General features: G+C 28.3%; 1 protein-coding gene across 1 annotated transcript in view; it reads left to right on the top strand.

Moving 5' to 3' along the window:
• The first annotated feature begins 2,282 nt into the window (after window positions 1–2,282).
• LOC142332527 (uncharacterized) overlaps window positions 2,283–18,540 on the top strand; it is a 140,111-nt gene continuing 123,853 nt past the window's right edge. Inside the window, exon 1 of the mRNA XM_075378976.1 lies at window positions 2,283–2,466. The gene's annotated coding sequence lies outside the window, so the exon portion shown is untranslated. The remainder of the gene's footprint in view (window positions 2,467–18,540) is intronic.

Below are 18,540 nucleotides of genomic sequence, written 5' to 3'. Positions count from 1 at the left end.
AAATAAATAAATAAAATCTAAATGGTAATATAATAATTAATTTTCAATGTTACAACTTTCGACTTTTTGACACTTTCTCACTAAATTATAGTTTTTACTCTAATTAAATTTTCTAAAATCAATTCTGTTTGCTTATTTTTACTTCCTTGTACAAAGCAAAGTTATTGTGATCGCAAAAAATTTCGGTTTTCAGATTTCAACAGAAATATCCATTTTGATCATCCCTGAATCCAATTTGACTAGTTTCGGTGTAATATCTTTACGTACATATGTATCTCGCATAACTCAAAAACTATTAGCCGTAGAATGTTCACGTTATGGATTTAGAACTGTTGTAACATCTAGTTGTGCACCTTCCATTTTGATTACAATCAACTGGACCAAAAATGTCCAAAAAAACACAAAATCCAAAAAAATTAGATTAATAAGCCCTCATAGACGGCTTTTCAACGATTTTTTTTATTTGTTTAGCGTATGACACCAAAACACAACACCAATTACAGTCAAAAATTACAAACAAAGCTATAACAAATTAATATAAGCAACTGATTCTGGAGTCGCCATCAGGAAATCTTCAGAATTCCTTCATAAGCTGTTCTTCTGTGTTGTATTTAACAGTTTGATTTTCACCACACTCGCATAGGGGCGTCGGTGTTTTACCCTATTTTTACAGTAAATAGGCGCACTTTCCATGCTGTGTTCGTATTCTGTTTTTGCGTTGGCCATGTCTTACGTGGCAAGACAAAGCCCGGCAGCCTTTGAGTAATGGGATTTGGTTAATCTGCTTTGTGGTCCATTTTTGAGGCCAGGCGTCAGTTAGGTTAAATCCATCCTCTGTGGCAGCAATTGCTGTTATGATAGGTGGCTTTCTAGATCGAAGGCGACCACGATTGGCATCCTCAGTGTTCAACGATATATCATTCCTTAACGTAAGGGTTGGTCATATCAAAAATTGTGTCAAAGGTTTTAGATAATCTTTAGAGGACTGAGGACCACTTTAAAATGATTCGATACTGTCCTATTAAGTGAGGTATGATTTTTTTTTTGTCTTCGAAACCCCTTTTTTTCCACCCCCTGGGTCAATGATTGGTGATATGAAAAAACTTTACTTAGGTAGGTTTTAGGCTCTTATCCAAAAAATAGTAGGAACTTTAAACGAATTCGATATTTTACTTAATAAGAAAGTTATAGCGATATTTTGTTTTTTTTCCGAAATAGGCCTCCATTTCCACCCCTATAATTTGACTTTGGCCATTAACGAACTCGACCGAGATTTTGGGTCGTTATATTTTATGTATGAATTTGAAAGTGATTAGCACAAAATTACGGCAGTTATCGTCTCCACAAGAAAGTGAAGTATGTATATATATATATATATATATATATATATATATATATATATATATACACGAGCCCTCATTGAGAGCTTTTCAACGATGTATCATAGGTGGTACTTATTTTCATTGGTTCCATAATTATAGCCAAATAAAATTTTATTTAATAAAATATTTGGATCTTACAAGGGGAAGGCACATCGGTTCGAATTCGACTTAATTTCCTTTTTTTAACTTTTTTTAAAATTTAAATATGTTGATTTATTAATAATTATTAACCTGCGATTGTAAAAAATAATTACAATAAATAATAATTCAATAAAAGCAATAAAAAATCAGAAATTATTAGTGAAATAAAATTTTATGTACTTTTAAAAATGTGTATATGTAATTTAATAAACGTACAAGGAAGTCATGTGCTGTCCACATCAAATTTTTACGAAGTTAATTTTATTTACGATTATTTTCAAAATTAAAATAGGTCAAAATTATTGGTTTATTTTTTTATTATTTAATAAAATAAAAGAAACAAACTTTAAAGCATGCATAATGTTGTGTTGACACACGAAAGTATGTCAAATATATACGTATATTATACGCATTCCAATTAAATGATGATTTGACTTCATTATATATGAATATTTTGTTGAATTAGAAGTTTATTAGGGTAAGAATTAATAATCAGTTCCTTTCCTTGTATATTGTAAATTTATCAAATATTTAATTTATTTATATCTGCAACACAATACTACTACTAGATTAATTTATTTTTGATTATTTTCTTTATGGAATTATTATTATTAGTATATAAAATTATGTAATTTGTTTTCGTTTGCGGAATAAAAATGGCGGATAACATAGTTATGTACGTATATTGTTTCTTAGATGCAATACGTATTTATATCATATACACATTATTTTTTAATTTTATTAGAAAGAAAACAACAGCGCAACACCCGTATGTCCGTTCACGAGCAACGTGGATCATGAGGTGGGTCCCAGGCTATGCTAAATCGGTCCATCGGTGTCTGGAGGTGAAGGCGTAGCGTCGCCGTACCACACACGTTCGCGCTCGCCAGTAGCGTCTGATACATCTTACCCTTCTGTACACGTCTTATATCAGTCTATAATTGTAAGTAGTTTTTTATATAAATTATATTTTTAGTTATAATTGGAACTAGTAATTCTTATGTTTGTTTTAATTTTTAAAAAAATATATAAAAATAAAATAGTTTTTATTAGATTATAATTAAATTTAATTGAAATACTTCCTTAGTTTCTAAAGTATAAGGAAATATGATTTACGTCTATTTTATATATATATATAGACTACATATTTCAAATACCAGAAAGAAGAAAAAATGTCTTCATTGCATCCATAATTGGTTGAGGGTCAGATTCATTAAACAAAATGTAAATGTTTACAAATTTTTATTCTTTAAATAAATAAGTACATATTTATTTTATAGTACAGAAATTTCTACTTTAAAGGCTAAATATGTAGGCCAACCTTTGAAATGTTTCAATGCCACCTTTATTTGTTAGTATAATTTTTTTTTTTTATGTAGTAAAAATTAAATTATGGCTGCAGTATTTTTTTTAAATTTAAATTTTAAAAAATTGTAATGAATATGTATTTTATTTTGATTGCTAAAAAAAAAAAAAAATATATTTAATACCTTACATAGATTATATTATGAATGGACAGTCGAAAGTTGTAAGATTCAAATCCTAGTAAGGCAGTTACTTTTATATGGATTTGAATACTAGATCGTATATACAGGTCAATGTTCTTTGGTGGTTGCGGTTCAGTTAATCATACAACTCAGGAATGGTCGACCTGAGACTGTACTAGATTACACTTTATTTACATTCATACATATCATTGTGCGCCTATTTCCTTTATAAATGGGGTAAAACACCGACGCCCCTTTGTAAGTGTGGTGAAAATCAAACTGTTAAACACATCACAGAAGTTAGCCCTAGGACAGCTTATGAAGGGAATCCTGAAGATTTCCTGATGGCGACTTCAGAATCAGTAGCTTATATTAATTTGTTTGTAATTTTTTACTGTAATTGGTGTCGTGTTTTGGTGCCGTACGCTAAATAAATAAATATCATCCTCTGAGACTACACTTCATTTACATTCATACGTATTATCCTCTGAGGATAATATCTTTATTCATATTATCCTTTTACAGTGGTTCCGAAGGTTAAACATAAAAAAAGAGAGAGAGAGGAGGTGTAAGTTATTAAATTGATAAAAAAGAAATTAACCCAGCATTTGCCTGAATGGATCAAGGAAAACCGTGTTAAAACCTTGATCAGAGTATCACCACAAAGTTCACAATTAATTGTAAAAATAAAAAACAAAAATATATAAAGTATAAATATGTGAAATAATAATAAAGATAATAATAAATAAAATAATTATAAAATAGACAAGATTTCAGAATGCGTTAATAAAAATGATTTTAAGAATTTTCTACATAAAAATTAAATAAAGATACAAAACTCTGTCATACAAATATTGTTAATGTAAATGAAGGTTTTTAATTTTACTTAAAATAAATTTGTTGAAAGATGTTTTGGATGGTACAGTAATTTATTAAAAATGCCTACAAAAGCGTAATTAGGCTCATCATTGTAAACTGATACATTATCTTGTGATAGATGAAAACAGTTTTGTTATTTGATTTTGTAGAGTTAGATATTATGTTAAGATTAATTGACTATCATTTTTTCAAAGATTGCACATTCATAAATATAAACATATAATTAAATAATTTTTTTTCTTTTTGGAAATTTATAATTGTACAGTATTTAATAAATTTCAAGATCTTTATCAATATTATTTAATATTTAATTTGAATTTGAATTATTTTATCAAAATAGTATTGCTTGGGCATTTTTTTTTTTTTTTTTTTGCTATATTTAACCCATTTATTAGGTTTAGCGATTAACTCATTATCGCAAATCTATTGTTTAACAGCTGATGTTTGAAGTTGAAGGTTCTCAAGTTCATATCCTAGTAAAAGTTAGTTGTTTTTACATGGATTTGAATACTAGACAGTAAACACCTGTGTACTTTGGTGGCTGGGGTTCAATTAATCATACGTCACAGGAATGGTTAGCCTGAGTCTGTTCAAGACTACACCTCATTTACATGTTACACATATCATCATCTCATTGCACCCTGGAGGGGGGGAGGGTTGTTTGCTTATTGTTCACTAGTTGAACAGATTGCAATGTATACTTTACGGGAAAAAAAGAAAAAATATTATTATATTTAAATAATTATTTTTTTTAGAAAAAGGTGCTTCTCGGTTGAACCTGTATTTCATCAATAACCGTGATTTTGATGATTTTTTGTTTATTTTTTAAAATTAAAATGATAGTTCTACTGTAAGTTCTTATAGATAATTTTGGAAAATATATTTTAAGAAAAAATACGTAATCTTCTAAACAATTTAATCATTTCTTATTATTTTTTTGTTGTCATCATCAGTGTTTAAGTATTGATTTATTATAGTATAATTGAGTGAATGAATATTAATAAATCTTTATTTCCATTGTATAAAATATGACATAAAAAAGAATTACAATATATAATTATTAAACAAAATACCTGCTAAGAATAACGTGTGTGCTGATATAAGCCTTTTTTATAATATTAAAATATAAAAATTAAAATTATTTTTAAAATAGATAGTGGTAACTAAAAGTTCCTAATAAATAAATAAAGTTCTTACAAACAAAAACTTAAAAGTTAAAGATTGAGATAAATTAAAATTTTAACTTATTATCTTAAAAAAATAACAAAAAAAAAAACTGAACATAATACTATAACAAATGAACACCCGCACCTATGCATTAAAATTCAATAATTTAGATTTACTAATATCAAAAAGATACAAGAACATGAAGATGATGTAAATAATATTTATATTGTACACTTTTATGTTTAGTATATTGTATAAATTTGAAAAAAGTGAATTATTATTTCTGTTATGAAATAATAATTCACTAATAATAATTTAATACTATACTAACACTATACTGTTAACAATATAAAATAATACTACAAAATAATCTTAGTATTAATATTATGACTATAATTATACTTATAAATTTACCCTTCCTTAGTTTGGATTAGCTCCATTGCACGATTTTATGTAAAAAACTAAAACGTTATTAAGAATGAATTAGAATGTGTATGTATGTATTAGAATATGTTTCATTTAGACAGGATGACAAAAAATGTTTAGAATAGTGATTCCTACTCATTATTTGTTGTTATCCACTCATCTAATTCTTAAAGGAATTTTTTGTTCACTCTGCTATACATAAATTTAGCAGGAATAAAATTTATTAGTTTAGCAGACATATACATGAAATGTCTTCTGTGGACTGATAGGTCATTTTGAGGTATTATAAAGACGATACTAGATAGCCTCAGATTATGTGATAAATCACCAGTATTAAAGAGGTTTATGTTTTTATTAATATATAAAACAATGCTTTTGATGTAGAGTTGTCTCATTGTTAACAGGTAAAATTCCCAGAATAGGTAAGCTGTAGGGTAAAGTCTGGGCCTATTTAAGGCTGCTTTTATTAAGTGTTTTTGAAAGCACAAATTCTTTATTAAAGTGTACATTCCTTGCTCCCCTCCTAAACGTATTCCATACTGCAATATTGATTGGGCAAATGCCCGATGTAAAAATATACAAGTCTAGTGATGCTGTTATTCTTTAGTTTACTAATTAAGTAAATTGCTACTTAAAGATTAAGTGTTTAATTCTTTTGCACGTATTGTTAATGTACACATCCCATTATATATGGAAGCGTAATTGATTTCAATGTAATTTATATAAATTTACATTGAAATGAAAATTTCAATGTAAATTTTCATATAAAGTATTTTTATATGAAATTTAAAGAATTGGTTGGCTATTGATTTATGTTAATGTGCTTTAAAAAAAAATAAAATTCAAAAGACGTAAAATAAATAAACTTTTTTGATATTAATAAAAGTTAATACAACCCTAAGTTAAAAATATAATTCATATCAATTCATTCCTGAGAGTCTTACCTCATTACAACTAGTGGTTGGAGTCTATTTTCCCTAAATCTTGTTTTTCTAGATTCCTCTTTCTTATTTTTATGAAAACAAAAATTTCTCACTTTTTGTATTTCTTGTGAATTGTTTTTTTTTTATAAAGGGATAACTTTTTTTATCTGTTCATTTTTAAATTAAAGAGAATACTAGTTTAAAAAGTCTTTTAAAAAGTAAAAAATAATACTTTTACATTTCTTAAAATAATATATTTTTTTTTTAAATTGGCCCTAAATTATGGATTAATAAATAAATTATTTGTATTTCATTTTATTTTTTTTATTTATTTTTTTTTTAAATTTGATTGTATCAAAAAATGAAAATTAGTTTTATCAAATCGTGTGTAGAGAGATTGTATGGAATTTTTTATTTCCATGTAGAATTAAAATACTTTCTCCTCTTAATTTTTGGATTTTCTCTTCTTACCAATAATTAATAAAATAACCCTGGATATCTTAACACCTACTTGGATACTTCTTCTTGGATACTACTTCTTATATGAAAAAATATTTTGTTCACATCAGTACAAAATAATATGTTACTTAACTTATGCATAATATCAGGAATGGTTAGGTTTGTTATCTCACAAATAATAAAAGGAGTTGTCGTAATACTTGTCTGGAAAAAACAATTGAACTGTGGCAAAAACTATTAAAAAAATTTCATTAATGAAAGAGAAGAAATGTAAATCACTTAATTATACGTATCACATCTTGGTATTCGTCTTGCTGTTACATTTAAATTAGAAAAAAAAATTTAATTTAATTTAGAAAAAGTTTATAAAACTATGATATGAATAATGTACTACCAGATAATAAATTATTTAACAAATATTTATTTTTATTTTCTTATTTTTTACAAGTTATTATAATATTAAGTTTTACTTGTTTGGTGGATTTTTATGACCAGTTATTCTTCTAGTTACACTTGTTATAATAATTTGATAAAAGCAAAGTATAACATAGCTAAGGTCATTGACTTATGAAATAAATATATGTATATTGCTTTCTCCCATTCCTATTCATCTTGTTTTTCATCTAAAATTGAAGTATTTGTTGAAATTTTTCTGGCAAGAATTCAGTCAAAAAGAAGATTCTTGATTTTAAATTAATCTTTTAAAAAATCATAAACTTAAATTATTATTTCTTAATGGTCATCAATCTTGCTTCCCTCTCTCTTACTACACACACACACACACACACACACACACACACACACACACACACACACACACACACACACACACACACACACACACACACACACACACACACACACACACACACACACACACACACACACACACACACACACACACACACACACACACACACACACACACACACACACACACATGCATACACACACACACACACACACACACACACACACACACACACACACACACACACACACTCACTCACTCACTCACTCACAAAAAAAACCATTTCCTCACTAAATCCAAAAATTAAATTAAATTCTGATTACTGGTAACTGAAGTTTTAAATGACAACTGTTTCAAAACTTTTATATTTTTTTACAATAATATTTACTGATTTTACATGTTTGCATGATTTAGATAAAGATTTATTTTAGTCTCATAAATTTTTCAAGATTTATTCTGAAGATTTAGGTTACACAGTTTTTATGAGTACAATTTTATCCTAGAAATAATCATTTTTATTTTTTCATAAAAAATTTGTGGTTTTAACCAACTGCTACTCTGGTTGAGATATCCTAAACCTTAGAAATGAACTGTTGGGCATCTAACCTAAACTTTATTTTGGTTAGATAACAATTCTAATCAAAGTTCTTCAAAATTCCAATCAGGCAGTGGGTGTTCCAGTCTCTTGAAAGATCAATTTAGTTTCCCAAGAATAAAGTATTATGTTACTGATTAATTATTTTTCACCAACCTTCTCAATTTTGTGCTGCAACAAAGTGATTTTCTAAAGATCTACCTAAAAACAGTCTCAAACTTCCTTAAGGAAACTATTGCAGATTCCCAGTATTATGCAGAAATTTTGTATCTCTTCTTTAACGATAAATTCTGGTAACAATAGTTACTTGATTTCATAAGAAATAAAATTAAACAATATTATTTTACTTTGAAGTAACTGTGTAAATTGCTTAGCTCAACATCATTATTTTGACCTCCTTGACAAAGTGGTAGTGTCCAGTCTTTCATCCAAAAGGTTCCAAATTTAAATCCTGCACAGCTTGGGATTTTTCATGTATTTAAAAAAAATGTATCTTTCATAAATGATTGTAATTGCATGGTTAGCCACTTTTAAATTAAATAAATAAATTAATCACAAAATATTTATTATGCATACATATGTTGTTATCTTAAATGTATTGTCTCTTGGGGTTCATTTATAAAGCCAGAACAAATTTTCAAAATTCATAAATGATCCATCAGACCATTATTTGGCATCTATAAATATGAATCAAATAGATTGATCAATACTAAATTAAAATAGTAATTTATTCCTAGGCAATAATAAGGTTTCTGTCCATTAAGCCTCACAACAAAATTTCATAGAACTTTATTTTCATAGAACTCACACAAAACTTTGAAATATAAGAAAGGGTTCCTTTTTGTTATTATTAATAAATTCTTTTTCTTTTGATTAGATTCTTTTACATCTTGTTGCATTTTCTTTCCTCTTTTCCACTTTTTCTGTTGTTTCCACTATTTTTCATCTTCCGTAAATTTTTTTACAGAAGATTTTACTCGTCAGCAAATTTTCTGAAGGTATTTGTTTTTTCCATTTCGTTTAATTTGAAATCCCCATTGTTTTTTGAAACTACTTTATACCTATTATTATTTTTTCCAATCTTTATTTAGTTTTTCTAGGTCTTCGTTTATTGCTGGTGCCAACCTATTTTTGTTTTTCTATCTTTATAATAGTTAAATAATTGTTTTGTAAGTTTATTACCACTCATTTCATAAATATGATCAAAAATCCTCATTCTTGTTTTACACATTTCCGTTTCTAAATCTCTTAATTCTTGGTAAATTTTTTTGTTAGATTTTAGCCATTCTTTTTGGTAAGAAAAAAGATTTCTTTTATTAAAATTTCATAAACACTCATTTACATATAAGACTTCTGGGCAGATTACAGTTTGTAGTGTTGTAGTTTAGCTGTTTAGCTAAAGAATTCCTTATTGTAAACATTCACCATCAGTATATGTTTCCATTTTACAAACCTACTTTAATTCCTTCTTTTTCGAGTACAGTTGGTGTTATTATCTCCCCAAGATATTTAAATTTGTCTACTTTATGTATTTTTGTCCCTTTTCAAAGACTATTTCTTCTATTCAGTTTTTATCATCAGTTATAAATTCTATTTTTACATAGGATATTTCTAAACCTATTTTTTGCTGTTTTCTGCCAATAAATGTACTTTTAATTTTCCTTCTTCTATATTTGTGGTTAGGATAACTACATCATCTGTGAAGGCTAAATGATTAATGGCTAATTTCTTTTTTGTGTTCCTAAATGTACTAGATTCTGAGATTTGATTTTTAACCAGTTCTTTATTCCATTTTGTAATTACTTTATCTAAGGCAGTGTTGTATAGAATTGGGGAGATTCTATCACCCTACCTGTTTTTATCTCAAATGTTTTCGTCAATTCTCCAAGTAGTTTAATTTTTATATTTGGTGTTTATTAGTGTTTGTTTAATCATGCTATACTTTTCTTATCTATTTCTGCTTCTTCTACTGCTTTAAATAACATTTTATGATGTATGGAATAGTAGGCTTTTTTAATATCTACAGAACTGCAACATATTTTTTACTATTTTTGATAAGATAATTTATATACTGAAATTTGTTCAGCGCAAAACTTCTAGGGTGAAAACCCCGGAAGTCCTGCACTGAACAAACCATACTCTCTTAAATAATTCTCAACTTTGTTTTATTCTGTTTTGTTAGTGTTAATAAATTAACTGGGGAACAGAAAAGATTTTTTTTTGTCTTGGGAAGAAAAATATGTGATTCTGATAGTAGTTTTTCTCCTGAATTCAAATATGATATTGTTTTTTTTCCATTACCCAAGGTTTTTGGAGAGACCGGCAATTTACAATTTCAAATATTTTAATACTTTCTGCATTCTTAACTACACAATATTCAAACATTTGACTCACCTAGAAAGTAAGAAATGACAATATTCTGCTATGTTTCACCTATGGAGAGCCCTCTTGATGGTCCAACAATAATCGGCCAGCATATTAGGATTCCATTAACCTTGATACCTCTTTTCTGTAACTGGAATCTCCTGATGAAAGTGTTTTTCATGCTCATTGCTCACTACACCAAGATCTTCTGGAAAGAAATCTAGGTGCGAGTGCTGGAATTGTACTTTTAAGGATATATTACAACCAAAATTTTTATAAGATGTTATAAAATCGTTGACAATATCTTGGTAATTTTCCGCCTTTCGATTTCCCAAAAAAACTGAGTAACATTTTTGAATGCTTGCCTAACTGCTTTCTCCAATGGATTCATCAATAGTTCCTCAAACTTTTCATCATGCATTAGTGATCATATTTGTGGACCCACAAATATTCCTTCTTTAATTTTTGCATTACTAATTTTAGGAAACTTCTGTTTTAAGTACATGAAACCTGGAATAATGTCCATGGCTGTGACGAAAGTCTTCATTAATCCTACTTTGATTTTTAACTGTGGTAGATACACATTTTTAGGATTATACAGTGGGTCATGTCTCATACTTTTCTGTTCAGGAATGATTAATTCGCGTTTAGGCCATTCTTTTTTAATGAGATGGTTTTTTCTGTCCCTACTATCCCATTCACACAAAAAACAACAGTACTTTGTATAACCAAGAGTAAGTGCAATTACCTTCAAATCATCACAAATATTCCATTCATCCACTGCATGTTGATGCTTTTCCAATATAAATTTAAAGATTTCATCTGTTTCTTTCATACTAGCAAAGTGTGCCACAGATACTGATGGGAATTTATTGCCATTATGCAGAAGCACAGCTTTTAAACTAACTTTACAGGAATCAATGAACAAGCACCATTCTGTTGGGTTATGTTCATTGCAAGATGTCTCCATAAGAGAAGAAATGTCATTACAAAACAGTAAACCATTTTCTTCAGAAAAATAGTCTTTAAATTCAGAATGACGATTACAATAAGTACATATCTTTTTATTCTTTTGAAGGAGATTTCATCCTTTTAACTGGGAAACAAGCATTTCAGACTATTGTTTGGATAACTTTAAATCTCAAATGAGATTGTTAAGATTTTCTTGGGTCAGTAAATGAGGCCCAGATGAACTGCTTTGTTCAAAAGTTGTATCACCAGAATGTGTTTCTTTTTCTTCCATCAGACGCTGAGCTCTCTTCATCTAATGTCACATTTTTCTGAGGCTTTGGTATGGGCAATTCTTCGCAGTGTGAAACTGATCTCAGTGCAGATTACAAGTTAGAGTACACCATTGTAAGTTTTGATTTTGTCATAATCCCTTTAATGTTTGTTAAGCAGAAATAACAGTCAGAGTAGTGATCCTTGGGTTCCCTCCAAATCATAGGGATAGTAAATGGCATGTGGCATGTGCCATTTTTCCATGCAGTGAGAAGCCTAAAGCATGATAAACAACACCCAGGTCCTTGTTTGGTCCCTGACATTTACACCCAAAATAAAGTTCATAACACTTTTTTACTAATGTAGAGTAAGGTTTCGCATTTGGAACTTGAGTGCCACTTCACCACATACATAACAAAAATTGTTATGTTGTATCTCACAACTGGCATCGTTCTGATGAATGTATGTTACACTAGATCATGTTTGTACATGTCTACTACACATGTCTGAACTGTACAACAGTAGCAATGCTACTCTTTGAGTTAGCCGATTCGGTTCCATCATATTTAGAATACTTGACATTGGACAAAAAGACAAAAAAACTTTTTAAAGTATTTAAAAAAATTAAAATAACAAAAAAACTGTGGATGATAGAGAAATTCTGAATACTTATTTGAAAACAGGATAAAAAACTGCATTAAGTACACCTACTGGTACTCGTGAGACAAAAATCATGTTGACCAGTGTTATTAATTCATTAAAAAAAAATTTCAATCTCTTTAAAATAAAATTATTTCTTTTCCTTAATAGAAGCCTTAATATTACTTCATTGATAGGTTTAAAAAAATAATACTATTTAAAAAGAAGGAAACCCCGAATTTAATTTACCTTTATGTATACAATTAATTTATATTTAAACAATTTCCTATTGCTTTCTAAATTGTTATTTTATTGCAATTATTTTATGCTGACTTCAATGGTAGAATGGTAGTGTATCTCTTTCAACCAAAGGTTCTTAGATTCAAGTCCTGATCAGGCACAACATTTTTTTTAGACATTAAAAACTCATTATCATCATCAGTAGGTGTTTTAGGGCTTTAGCATGATGCTGAATAAATAGATTTGTTTAGTATCTTCATATATTTGATTTTTTATTATTGTATATATGTTTATTTCTTATAATATTTGAATTGATTTTAACTACTTCTACAAAATTACAATTTTACCACGATTTACATTTATCCATTCAGGTAAATACGGAGGGAAGTTTATCTACGCTCTAGTATACCTATATGTCTATGAGCTACATAGTATATATTGTACTATAAATTGTTCTGATAAACACTCAACCCAGAATATTAAATCTTTTAAAATATAGAAATTATTATTCATAAGTAATGTGTAAGTAATAAATAAATGTTGATCGTGGAATAAGTCCATGTTTCCTGTATATATTAACTACATTCTCCCTATCGAAGGCAAAAGAATGTTGAGAAAAAAATTTGAAGAATTTTTGCTACTATTATTTTTGGCCTGGTCAAGAAAAAGTATATTTATTTTAGTTATTGTGATAACCGAGAGAATGGTTTATTAATAGCTTGATATGATTTATAATTTTCATACATTCTTTAATCTTACCCGTTATTATGCATTTATTAAAAAATCAGTATTATTTATCTATAACAAATATATTATGATGAATAATTATTATGTGTTAACAAAGGACAAATTTATTTGAATGTTTTTTATTTTTCCTATTTGTTTAATGTAAAACTAATTATACATAGCTGAATTTCAATAATTGTTTTGAGTTTATGATAATTTTTGATTTTTAAAATAAAAAACAAACAATTCGGTTAACTACCAATATATTCTAAATATAATATAATATCTTAATAAAATGCAAAGTATCAGCATTTTTTCTTAATTATTATGTTTATGTATATATAATCCAGAGTAAAATGCTGACTTTATCATTGATTTTTTAGTAGAATAAATTACTGTTAGAATGTAGTTTTAATATTATTAAATTATTAATTAAAATTTACGTTTCATATTTCCTTGAGAATTTTTTTCTATACTTTGCTATATATTTAAATGTTTGTGTGTTAAAATTTTTCTCAATAATATCTATCTGTTGTGTTAAACTACAAATTTTGTTTTGCTACCAAGACGTATTTAGTAATTAAGCAGTAATGATTTTAATCATAAAGCGTCATAGGGATTCCTCATCAGTAGGTAATAATCTTTATTTATACTTAAACTATTTTGTGATATATTTTAATTTTATTATCTATATATATAAAAATGAATGTTTGTCTGTATGTCTCTTATGCCTTCGTAAACCGTTTACCCGACTGCAGTGAAACTTTGGTGAGTTGTGCGCACGCCCGCAAAGGTTTCAGAATTAATCTGGACCCGCTAGGTAGCGCTGGGATCGAGATATTGCGAAAAATTGTATTTATTGTACGATTTGGCTCATATTCAGAATATGTGTTACTTATATGGAAAGTAATACCTCTGCAAAAAATGGACATGCTAGATGGCGCTGGGGTTGAGATATTTTGAAAAATTGCATTTATGGTCTGATTTGGCTCATATTCAAATTATATTATTAATTACGTGAAAATAAATATTTTTGCGAAAAATGGACTCGCTAGGTGGCACTGGTGTCGAGATAATTACGAAACAAATATATAAACTGTCTTTCTTCTTCTATGTATATAAAAGGCAATGTTTTTTAATGTTCGCTATAGAAAAAACTACTTGACCGATTTACGTGCGAGAAAAGGGGAAATTGGAAACAGGGATAATAGAAAAACGGAAATGTGATGGGGAAAGGGGAGGAGAAATGGAAAAGGAGATAAAGGGAAAAGAAACAGGGGAAAACCGAGGAACGGGGAGGGGGAAAAAGGGAAAAGTGAAAGATTAAATTTTGTGAAGATCCGTAATGTTCAGTTTTTAATGTTTTATCAAACTTTCAATTTTGTTCATTTAATATATATATATATATATATATATATATAATATACTCAAATATAGCAATAGCGAAGCATTGCCGGGTCTGCTAGTTTGGCCTACTGATGTATTTTTTTTAGCTTTGTTGAATAACATAACAAAATGTGATAATGTTTTAAAATTATTATTAAATATTAAACAATACATATTACAAATTAATGGAAATTTCTCTTCCGATAACTTTTCATTGCTAATTATCATCTTCCTCAATGAAATATCCAAGAATATATAATGGATTATAAAATTTAAAAATAAAAGAAAATTCTACAAAAAAATTGGTTTAATGAATAAACACAGCATAGAATGTATTATTAAATTATCTACTTAAAAGTTTTTTAATATTTTTAAGACGGGGTGCCATTAACAATAATCTTATTATTATTTATAATTCCGTTGAAGAAGATTTTGTGAATTGTCACTGGAAAGGATTTTTAGAGGAAAAAATTCCAGTAATTTGAAAATAAGTTGTTTAATATTTAATAGTTTTTATATTAATCTAGTTGTTAAACCCCTTTTTCGCAAAATCAGCTGATTTTCAAAGTCGAGAATTCTAACGTTTGAGTTCTTGTCAAGGCAGTTGCTTTTGTACGGATTTGAATGCTAGACTGTGGATACCGATGTTCTATGGTGGTTGGGTTTCAATTAATCTCACATCTCAGGAGTAGTCAACCTGAGTCTATTCAAGACTACACATTTACTGTATCTTGACATTTACATGCCAGACTACGAACAAATGCCTTGGCACCTTTGAAGAGTACTGTTACTCTGTAACTTGGTATTACATAAATAAATATTAAGCATTTCTTGTTATTATAAAAACATCATCGGTTTAGTTTTTAAATGTATATGTAAATTCTTATTCCTAAATAATAAAATTTATCCTTAATACTTTTGGAATACCGTACAGTGAATTTTACATAGGACAAACATAGGATGTCTAATAAACAATCTTAAATTGATTGATGATTAAATTCTGAATATCATTATGGTATATGAAAAATAAGATTTAGTTCTTTGCATCAAGTGAATATATAATTAGTTACATGAATTAAAAAAAAAGAAATGATACTGTGAAAAAATAAAGTAGAAATAAAGTTTATTATTAATAAGCAGGTGACTAATCTGATAAGTATCAGTGAATGAAAACACTAATAATAATTTGTTATTAAATATTTTTTTAAATCATAAAATAATTATGTACTATTCCCTGCTTAGTAGAGGGAATGTATACAATCCATTATTTTTCAACAGGAATGTAATATTAAATTATTTCTTTTAAAATTATCTGCCACAGTCCTTATAGCTATAATGCTGTCATACATCTTTGGTACCAGTCATGTTGCTTTTTCTGAGACTAATGACGTTCACTAATCTGACATTCTCTGTGGTGGACAGAGTAAAGGTTCTGCTTGTAAGGTTGAGAACATGTCCTTCATTTTGGACAGCATGGTATTAATATGTTCGGTTTAGAAAAGATCATGATTGAAAACCAATTTGTTGCTCAAAAACCTTAAAAGCTCAAAAAGCATTCCAAAGTATAAAATATATCAATAAAAATGAAATAGAGTTATTTATTTATTTTAAATTGCAGTAACTACAGGTCTTCCTCCCAAATAATAATTACCCATGAGGTTTTTTTTTATAATGAGAAGAGACTTGTTTCATGAAAGGTAGAAGATGCTATCACTCTACCATTAAGGTTGTTGTAATCCATATTTAAATAACAAAAAAAGTGGTTGTATGAAGTATCAATGATGTAACTAGATGAAAATTATAAGTAATTAATATCGGTACAGAAAATGATAGAAATTAAAAAAAATTACATTAGCATTATCATGTAATAATTTGTCGACCAATGTAGTGGAATGGTAGTGTTTTTGTTTTTCATCCAGTAGGTACTGGGTTTGAATCCCATTCAGAATTGGTATCTTTTACATGCTACAAAAGTTCATCTCTTATTAATGGGTGTAATTTGGCAGTTGGCCTGCAGTTGTTTGAAAAAGAAAATAAATACTATAATAAAAATCAGTAATATTGAAACTTATAGGCATAATTTTATGTAGATTACAATAAACAATAAAGTATCTTTGATTTAATATTAATATTATTTTTAATAATCCTCTTCTATTAAAAGACTTGAATATAATAAACTGAAGAGGAGAAGCAGCATATCCTGCTGCAACTTGAATGTCATCATGTCATGTCAGAAAAGAAAACAGGATGTATAAATGCAACAATTGGAATGAAATAATTGTACTTCTTTATCTCGGCAGAAAATGATGAAAACATCTTGGTTCTAAGAAAAAAGTGATGGGGACAGTCTTCATGAGCCTGCATTGCTTCATTTTAACTAATTTACTTGAATAGGGTTAAAAAATAAAAAGTACTCATTATGTTCAGACATTGAAAAAAGCTGTCTACAAAGTTGTAGGACTTTTCCATCACGCAGCTAAAGCCATGTTTGAGAATGTACTACAACTGTAGGTTGTTTCTAATGTAACCACACATAACTTATTTTAATATATTTATCATCTTATTTAAATATAATATTCTTTTGTTTATTTAATTCAATGATTCTAACTTAAGTGTGCACACATATTTAATTCGCTTAAGTGTGGTGGTACTAGCTATGATGGTGGGCCCTAATGCAATTTCACAACTTATATAGAACAAATTTTGCTTGTACGGTTGGTATCTGGTGTAGCTGCAAGGCTTAACGCACCAGGTACCAAGTCAAATGGGTGATCAAGTTCGAGACCGAGCCAGACCGAGTTATTTTTTACACTTTAGATATATTACTCATTTATTTAATTCTACCGCACATCTGTGATGTCACCTGAAATGAATACAACAGCATTTTTTGGAGTGGGGATGTGATTTTGCAATATTTTTTTGCAGATATTGTTATTTTTTAATTGTTAACAAATGTGCCTAAGAAAAATATGACCTTAATTAGGTGAAATCTCCAGATACTGAGGGTGACTTTGCTCTACAGTCTCATCTCCTTAACATTTTAAGTTGAAAATTTAATGGCATCAGTCTATATGGCCCTTCATATATAGAAGTAATCTGACCAAGTTTGATCAAAATTGGCCCAGCAGTTCTGAAAATATAAGGTGATTTAGAGGCCAACAGTGAACACATATACATATTAACATCAACATCCAGAAAATTTCTATCTGGTTTTTTGGGTTTCTTAGGTGTCAAAATGTCAAGATCTGATGAAAACCACATATGGTCAAATCGAACCAATCGAATCAATCGAAGGGAAAAACCACTTTCCCTTCTAGAGCTATAGCTCATGCTGCAGCACTATCTAAATGGGAAAGTAAACGCATAAGAAAGTTATCAGAAAGAAAATAATGCATGCCCCCATATCTAAATATTTGTTTCGGATGAAACAAGACAATCTGGTTCAAATTTAAATTTTAGATTCATTCAAAGATACATTTGGAAGCAATATCTTTCATAATCATCAGTATCACTGATCGGCTCCACTTGATTGAAAGTAGTTAAAACATCTCATTGTAATTACTTCCATTGTAATCCTTAGCATCCTTCCTCACCTGTTTTTCTTTGCTTCGTCTCTTCCTTTCTTTAACCATAGTTCTGCTGCTCTACTATGGTTTAACCATTTTATATAACTAACATTTTAATTTGCTTTAAACAATTCTTTTGTTACATTACTTTCTCTTGGTCAAAAATGTGTTGCTTCTTGTAGTTTCTC

This window comes from Lycorma delicatula, chromosome 11, assembly GCF_047948215.1.
Source record: "Lycorma delicatula isolate Av1 chromosome 11, ASM4794821v1, whole genome shotgun sequence".
Lineage (NCBI taxonomy): Eukaryota > Metazoa > Arthropoda > Insecta > Hemiptera > Fulgoridae > Lycorma > Lycorma delicatula.
Note: the sequence above shows the minus strand (reverse complement) of the source record. Positions and strands in the feature narration are given on the sequence as shown.